A 9,394-nucleotide genomic window follows, 5' to 3' on the forward strand; every position below is an offset into this window, starting at 1 on the left:
CATGACTGACAGATAGCCTGAGAAGCATAGCTGCAGTAGTCAGTACATCTCATAGATGAAGGCTAGGGGTTACCTTGCATGAACGTATACAAACTTTAGCTGAGATGTTTGAGGGTGACAGATTCAAAGAACCCTATACTAATTTTGCCTATGGAGTTCCTTCTCAGGTTAGTGGATTATTTTTAATTTGTAGGTGTTGTGGATCCTGAGAAAGTAGAAAAATAATCACTGCAGAGATTGAGGCAAGTCTTGGTAATTGATCTTCATGTATTTTATGTCATCCAATCATTAGAGATACAGAAATCATTGACCGTGACATCTGAATTGAGATAGGTACACCTAAACTTCATGGATTTCATGGGGCTGTCTTAGCAGGCTCAAGGATCTCTCCAATATGGACTACAAAGGCAAAGTAACACAACAATATCACTAGTGCTGACCTACAGGAACAAAAGAATCCAAGACAATTAAGTGATAGATAAATGTCTAATCTTATTCTCCTTGGACAGACAAAAATATTTAGGGAATGAAGGATACCAAAGCCTGACATAGTAACACTTCTATCAAATACTAAACATAGTAAAAGATTCATATTTTGTTATATTTTAATTTTGTTATAATTTATACATATATAATATTATTTGCAAAATTATATATATATATATGTGTGTGTGTATTATAACAAATTATCAATTGTTATAATTGATAGCAATGCTTCTGTGGGTATACTGGCAAAGAAAATACAACATTGGTCAAGAAGAAGTTAAAATCTCTGGGTCGAACTTTAAGAAACCTGAATGGGTCGAAGGAAGAAGGGGATCCTGAGTCTTGAGCACTGTCACACTGACCTTATCATCAGTTTCTTACAGGTCTATGCCACTTGGATTCATAGGAACTCATGTAAAACAGATGCTAAAAATTAAGAATGTGGGCTATAGTATTATCTTTCAGAGTGAATCTCAAGTAACCTTCATTTTCAAATTTTTTAATGATGGACATTTGGGTAAAATGCCTTTAAAATCTATTGTCGGGCTTAGATTTGGCATTTTGAATGAAAAAGAATATTTATACCTAGGATATATACAAGTGAATTCTAAAACTCCCAAGGAAGATGTTAGTGTCAACAGAAAAGTAGATACTATGGCTTTGATATGCTAAGACTGCTCCCTCCCCCCCAACACTCATTGCAGTGTCAGCACTGATTGAAACTAATTATAATCTTTTCAAAATCCTAGCAAGATATTGCAAGCGACAAGCTGGAACCTATTACTCTGCACTTTGATCATCTAGTAGTTACGTAGAGGGTTACAAAAAGATAGAGACAAGGGGGTCCAGTAAACCCAGGACCCTACACTGTTCACTCTCTGAGTTAGTTTCTGAGTTGTTTGACTTTGGGAACTGGTACCACAATAGTAGAAGGATAGGTTGAAGCTGGAACTTAACAAGAAGAAAAATGGGTTGTTATTGCATGAGTTGTATGGAGGATGTGTCTGAGGTAGAGCCTATGAATTAGCTATCATTCAGAGAAAGATGTAGGAGGATTCTTCTGTATCTCTTGGAAGATGGCAGAAATCATCTCTGAGAAATATTAATTAAGTGCATTATCACAGAATCTAGTAGATCTTTTGCATCACCCATAGTGGAGGTGCCTAAGAAAAATGAGAATATATGTGTGTGTGTTTCAGTTACCAAACTTTCAACAAAAGCACTAAAGTGGACCAATGTACTATGCCCAGATTCAAAATGACCTCAGTTGTCTGCTAGGCAGTCGGTGGTTTTCAGTACTGGACTTGCATAGTATATATTCCTTAGATTTCTATGTCTGAGGAAAAGAAGAAAAAGATTGCTTTCATTTGTCCAAGGATTCAAAGGTCAGCTGTCTATGGAAAGCTTACTCATACAAAAAGTACTGAGAAACTAAGCAACATGTCTCTTTACCACGTAGCACTGGAGGATGGAGGTGGAGCTTATCAGAACCATTTACCACAACCACCTATTGCCCTTTGGAGACCAGAACATTTATCTTTATTTATTTATTTATTTGTTTATTTTTCCTTGTCAGAAATGGAATTTAACAAATGGCAGACTTAGGTAATTTTCTGAGCAAGATATCCTTTATGATCAGAGTTGTAAAGTGGTTTTATTGACTAGCTTCTATTTAAGTCAAAAGATGTAGGGAGAGGATCAACTGTATCTTTTAAGCCTAGATGTATCTGCCATCTGGCATCATTTGGACCTCCCCTGGCAAACTTAAGGTGATCCTGTTTGGGGGACATTTTAATGAGGAAGTGTTTTAATAGTTTACATCTCCTTCCTATTACTTCATTGTTAGAAAAAAAGGATTAATCCTCAGGATCATTCTGCAACTATCGAAGTGGTCCAGCTTTCAGATATGACTTATCATACTGCTCTGACATTCAAAAATGATAGTTGCTTCATGAGAGACAGCTGTCTTCAGAGTCTTGACTAGAGAAAATATAATCTATCTCAATCTGATTTTACCAGTTTGGAGCTAGTCCATGCCACCCTAGACTTTAATTAAGAAATATAAAGAAACAAAAGTCATACCCTGGGGTGGGGTGGGTTTAGCTCCAGGTAGCTTCTGTTTATTGGATGAATAAAAGTAAGTCCTCAGACACTTCCTAGATGTGTGACCCTTCTAAGATATGAGGTAAAAGGATTTTTTAATGAATAAATAAAAGTAAGGATCCCTACTCAGATACCTTGGGTCTGGGAATTATTACCTTGCTCAATTACACCCTTCTAAAAAAGCTAGACCTTTAAAAGTGGGGTCTGAGTAAATAGATCAATTCACATAGAAATATGGTTATAAATAATATGATCCAACATTATTTTTCTTCATTATCATTAACAATTCAGTAAAATAATATTTTATGAACTCTAAGACTTAGCAAACCATGTAATACAAAAGTGAAAACATCTTGAAATTATATTAAAAAGGTGTGTTTTTAACTTTTAGGGGTACAATAAACTAAGATGAAAAGAGGGAATGTTTAAATTGGGGCAGACTCAACACTGTACTAAAGATGAATTTCTGCCAATGTTTTCAGGATGCTGTTATGACAGAACATGACGCCTTGCCTGATTAACTGTTCACACTTCCATCTAGGTAAAAAAAATGCTGACTTTTTTCCCTCAATAAAACTCAAGTGGCATCATCAATTTCAAATTCTCCTCAGTCTTTTAGACACCACACCAATATATAGGCTTTTACAGCATTTCATGGCCTGTATACTGTCTAATCCTTCATCTCTACCCAAACATCTCATGTATGTAGCAAGAGACTTTTTATAATGATTGAACTATTCCCTTTCTTCAGTTGATGCACAGAATTGCAGAGCATTTGGCAAGACATTGCTGTATTCCCACTTGAGAACTGGAATCCAGAGCAATCGGTCACATAAATACTCTAACAATACAGCTTTGATTTCTCAGCAAAGAACAGTGCCAACATTTGATTGTCAGAATCAAGTTACTTTGTCTGTCTCACTTAACATCATTTTTATAGTATTGGTTATGTTCTAACCAATGTAAGTATCTCTAACTTTCTTTGCCTCTAGAATTTGCCTGATCCCATTTTCATTAAAGGCAGAGAGGTACCAGGAAACCATTCGGAGAATCCAGTGAATAGTTTTCCTGGAATCTTTTTTAACTCTACTGGCTCAGAAGATTAAGTCGAATGCCTTACCAGATGCTAGTGACTTTTCCCTCTCAAATTGCCTTGCATCTACTCCCTATACCCATCATTAGCAAATTGCATGGCATAGAAGAATGCTTAATAAATAATTATTGACTTGAAATCTCACAGAATATCACTCCTCACGGCCTGGACATGGGACTCCCAAAAGCCTCTTCTGACACACAGTATCTCCAGAGCTGCTGCTGAAATCCAAATTAATATATTCTTAATTTGGTTTAATAATTTTACTCTTTAAGAGGCTGAGGAGATATTAACACATTGTTTTATGGTTTTAATATCCAAAAAAAAACCCAAAACCAAAACCCTTTGACAAGATACAATATGAATCTGTAGTAGGGGAATTTAATAGAGTTAAATATGAAATCTTATGCTTGAGTGTTTTTTAAATTAATTTAACATAAAAATATTTGGTGTATAACATGAATAGGATGTTTTCAATTTGAAAGAAATCTGGGGATCGTAAGGGACTACACAGTCAGTATGGGTAAGTAGCCTAATATGACATTGAGAAATGTGAATGTGTTTTAGGCTACATTAATAACAGCATAGTATATCGTCTTGGGGAGGTAATACTGTGACTCCTCTGATTTGTTAAGAAATCACCTAAAATAGTGTGTCCAGTTCTGGAATCCATATTTTTAGGAAGGATAATCATTCATTGGAGAGTGGTAGGAATGTAGCCAGGATATCAAAGGGCATAAAGTTCATCTGGCTAAAGGAACTGGGTATGTTAACCCAGGGAAGAGAAGATCATTATTTTCAGTTATTTGAAGGACTCTCAGATGGAAGAGGGACTAAAGTCTTCTGCTTAGCCTCAGAGGGCAGGACTGGGAACAATAGATCAAAGTTCCTAGTAGGCTTACTTGAAGGAAAAACACACACACACACACACACACAGTATTCAAATTTCCTAACAATTAGTACTCACAAAGTTGTATGGGGTGTCTTAGGAAATCTTGACCTCTTTATCCTTGAAGGTCTTCAAGAAAAAATTCAAATGATCACTTGTCAGGTATGATGTAAAGTTATTCTTATCCAGGTATAGAATGAACTAGAGGATTTTTGAAGTCTCTTCCACCTCCGAGTTTCTATGTTTGTTTTTTAAATTAGAATCACTTAGATCCAAGCAACCTTAAAAATAACTGCCCATATAAATATATGCCTGGCCGTATAATTTCATCAATGTAGAGCATTCCCTTTGAAGAAACATCGCATATCAGGGCTTTTTAACTCATAGTCTTACAGAGTCATTAAGGAATCCTGAAAGGTCAAGCAAATTGCTTAGGGTATGTTTAAGAGGTAAGATATTAACTTTGGTCTCTACTTGCCTGAGGCCAATGTTCTATGAATTATATCAGAATGACATTTATATTATTCATTCATCGTTATAAATTTTTTTCACTCAATAAACCTGTGAGGTAGATAATGTAAGTATTATTATCACTATTTTATAGATAGGAAATCTGAAGCAGAGAGATGTCTGGTGATTAAACAAGTGTTTCACAGGTTTAAGTAAGTCAAAAAGATCTAGATCTAAGACAGTATTCTTTCTATAGTGGCATGTCTCCTAAAGAAAGAATAAGAGGTCAGACATGATCACAGATTAAGCATATTACAATCATTATTGATTATCTTTCATAAAAATCATCATTATCATTACTATTGTTATTATGGCTAGCAGGTGTATAATCCCTACTATGGCAGGCACTGTGCTAAGTGCTAAATGCTTCAAAAATAACTTGATCCTAAATGTAACAGACTTTGCTTCTAACAGTAATATAATGATCCAGGACAATTCTGAAAAGGAATGCTATCTAAATCTAGAGAAAGAACTGTTGGAGTAGAAATGAGAAAAAAAAACATGGTATATAAATTGTTTATTTGGGTATATGATTTGGGGGTTTGGTCTCCTAAGATTACTTTCTTACAAAAATGAATAATAGTACACAGGTTTTGAGTGATAATACATGTAAAACCCAGTGGAATTGCTTGTCAACTCTGGGAGGGGGGAGGGAAGAGGGAAGGGAAACAACCTTGTTGTCATGTAACCTTGGAAAACTTATGTTTAAATTTGTCACTGGAATAAAATGAAGAAAAAAATGGAGCAAAAGCATAATATTTAAAAAACAAAAACAAATAACTTGATCCTCATGACAACTCTGGGAGTTGGATGCTATTACTACCTCCATTTTACAGTTGAGGAAAATTAAGCAAATAGGGTTCAAATTAGTCATGTGGGATCATTCACCTTTCAAGTTTCTGAGGCCAGTTTTAAATTAAGTCTTTCTGTTTCTGGATCCAGTACATTTTTTTATTGTTCTAGCTGCCTATCTAACAGTCAAACAATATAAACCACATTCAGAATAAATAGGGGATAATTTCAGAGGGAAAGTATTAGAGTTAAGAAGGATAAGGGAAGCTTTTCAATAAAAGATGACATTTTAATTGGGACTTAAAGGAAAACACAAAGGTCAATAGGTGGAGGAGAGGAGAGAGAACATTCTAGCATGGGAGATAGAGAAAATTCCTGGAGCAGAAAGATAGAGTGTTCTGTTTAAGGAACAGCAAGGAGACATTACAACTGGATTGCAGAATACATTTTGAGGAGTAAGATGCAAGAAGACTGGAAAGGGTGTTTGAGTCTAGGTTATGAAGGGCTTGGAATGATAAACAAACATTTTGTAGTTGATCTTGGAAGCAATAGGGGACCCTTTAAAATTCATTAATTGGGGGGAGGAAGAATTACATGATAGGATCTATGCTTTAAGAAAAAATCACCCAAGTGGCTAAATGAAAGATGAATTAGAGTGGAAAGAGACTTGAGGTCAATGGACCTCCTACTAAGTTAACATGGTGCAGTCATGAGCGCCTGCACTAGAGGGCCTGCATGGTCATGAGGCCATGAGGGCTTGCACTAGAGTTGATGGCAGTATTAAGGAAAGAAGGGGATTATCTATCTATCTATCTATCTATCTATCTATCTATCTATCTATCTATCTATCTATCTATCTATCTGTCTATCTATCAATAAATCCATATATCTATTTATCTATCCTTCCATCTATCTATCAATCTATCTATCTATCTATCTATCCATCCATCCATCCATCCATGTATCTATGTATTTATGTATCTATGTATCTATGTATGTATGTATGTATCTATGTATCTATGTATCTATCTATCTATCTATCTATCTATGTATCTATCTATCTATGTATCTATCTATCCATCCATCCATCCATCTATGTATCTATCTACATATCTATGTATCTATCTATCCATCTGTCTATCTATTTATCTATCTCTCTATCCATCTATCCATCTATCTATTTATCTATCTAGCTATCCATCTAGCTATCTATCTTTCTGTTATGTATTTACTTTTTTGTTTATGTGTATTTGTTGTTTGTTTGCTTATTTTATAAAAAATGCCATTGATCTATCTTTCCTAGTCATGATGTACCAGATTTAGAAAAGAAATATCTAGTACATATATCTGAGCCTCTGAATGCTATATATGTTATCCCTGCTCAGATTTTCTCTTCAATTAGCTCCATGCTCTGGCTTCCAAGTAGGAAATTACTCACCTGTGGACCACAAATGATTGTGACAGAAACAGAGAATCCCGTAAAGTTACTAACTACTTCCATAGACACAATGGATAACTCTGCAGACACCACTCCCCCAACAGGGGATTAAGGCAAATCCTAGACCAGCAAGGTTGAGCAATAACATGCTCTTCAGAGCCTTACCTATGTGGCAGAGTTTCTGCAAGAGCATATTCCATTTCTCAGGAGCTTAAGGATCTCAGTGGAAATAGATTAAGAAACATGGGGAAAGGATAAACCTCTGTGAATGTATATGATTCTGAGGGTTCTTTATCTTATTCTTCCGCTCTTAAGAGAGATTTTTAAATTATCATGTAGTCCAGGCACAAAGACAGCTGCACTATATCAGACTCTGATTTCTAATTTCTATGGTTTCGATAGCCTGAGACTTTATGGGTAGTCAGAAAGACTTTAAATGGGGAAGAACTGAGCATTCCTTAAATCCATGGTGACCATACTTTTAAAAAGATTGCAGCACAGTGGAGATGGGTCTGGATAGAATTGAGCCATCATTTATTGAAAATCCTATTGTTTATTAAAATGGAATATAATATAACCTGCTCCATCTATACAGCTCTTAAATTTATTTTGGCTTAATCACTGACCCTGACAAGGATGTTGAAATTGCGGCAACTTCCTTATTTTTGTCTGTGATATATGTGTTCAAGCAGTTTGGACCTGTTTCCTCACTACCTTAAGAATGTTGAAGTACTAGGAAAGATGAATTTCAAGATCTTGTTGGAGGAAGAGGAGGACTCAAAGTATGAATGCTTTTTTCTTTCTATTTTTTCTATGTTCAGTAACTATGTGAGTACAATATATAGTCAATAACAGAATTCAGTGTTGAGTATCACAAAAAAGGACAGAGAGAGAACATTCAGAAGTGGAGGAGGTGATGGATGAATTTGGAACTTTATTATTTGTTATTTTTTGAGCAATAATTTATAACATCTCCAGTTTAAATTACAAATCTAAATAAAAATGTAAGGTTCAAATCATTCTGCATTGTTTGGAATAGTGCAAAAAGGCAAAATAAGAGATTCTGATGCATATAAACCAAATATGTTTAGAGATTTTAAATGAAACCACTTGGTTAGTGGTTTGAGTCAAGTACAATATGATGAGTAATTCTGATATTACAATTCCTTGCTAAACAATTAACATAGAGGGACATTATATTCCTTTAGGTTTAAGGCAGTGGTTCCCAAACTACCACCCCCTTTCCAGAAAAAAATATTACTTAGCCCCCTGGAAATTAATTTTTTTTAAATTTTAATAGCAATTAATAGGAAAGATTAATGCACCTTTGGCCATCACCACTTCCCTGGATCGCTGCAGCACCCACCAGAGGGTGGTGGAGCCCATGTTTGGAATCATTGATTTAAGGTAAAAAAAGAATGTATGTGTCCATTTTAATGTTTACACTGTAAAATCTACATAAAGTTCCAAAAGAGACACAGTATATATATATATATATATATATATATATATATATATATATACAATGGCACATGTAGTCCACAAAACTTCCATATGTGTCATGTACTTCCCGAATTTCTTCAAATAATGCACAGAAACTCTAACAAAGGTTAGAAAAGTCTGATCCTGACCCAGTAATACTAAAGGCAGACATTTAAGCATTTGCTTATCTGGACTAAATCTCTGATGGTCATCTTCAGTGCATAGCCTCACCTGAATTCTTTCATCTCTGTACTCATTAATCATATGTGTTTCATCACACCATCTGTTTTCCTCTGCCCTAAGTTTATTGCTCTCACAACTGTCCAGGGAACCAAATATCCAAATGTTATGGAGTGTTGTCATGTTGAAGCAAAATCAGCCTTGTTTTGTAGAGTTCCATAGGTTTAGTGAGTTGCAAGGGGGGAGAGAGAAATAAGAAGGGAAGGAAGGAGAGATAGAAACAAAGACAGAGATTGTAAGGAATATGTATGTGTAGTGTGTGTGTGAGAGAGAGACAGAGAGAGACAGACAGACAAAGAGACAGAGACAGAGACAGAGAGACAGAGGCGGAGACAGAGAAAGGACAGATGGAATCAGTGAG

This window comes from Gracilinanus agilis, chromosome 1, assembly GCF_016433145.1.
Source record: "Gracilinanus agilis isolate LMUSP501 chromosome 1, AgileGrace, whole genome shotgun sequence".
In the NCBI taxonomy this organism is placed as follows: Eukaryota; Metazoa; Chordata; class Mammalia; order Didelphimorphia; family Didelphidae; genus Gracilinanus; species Gracilinanus agilis.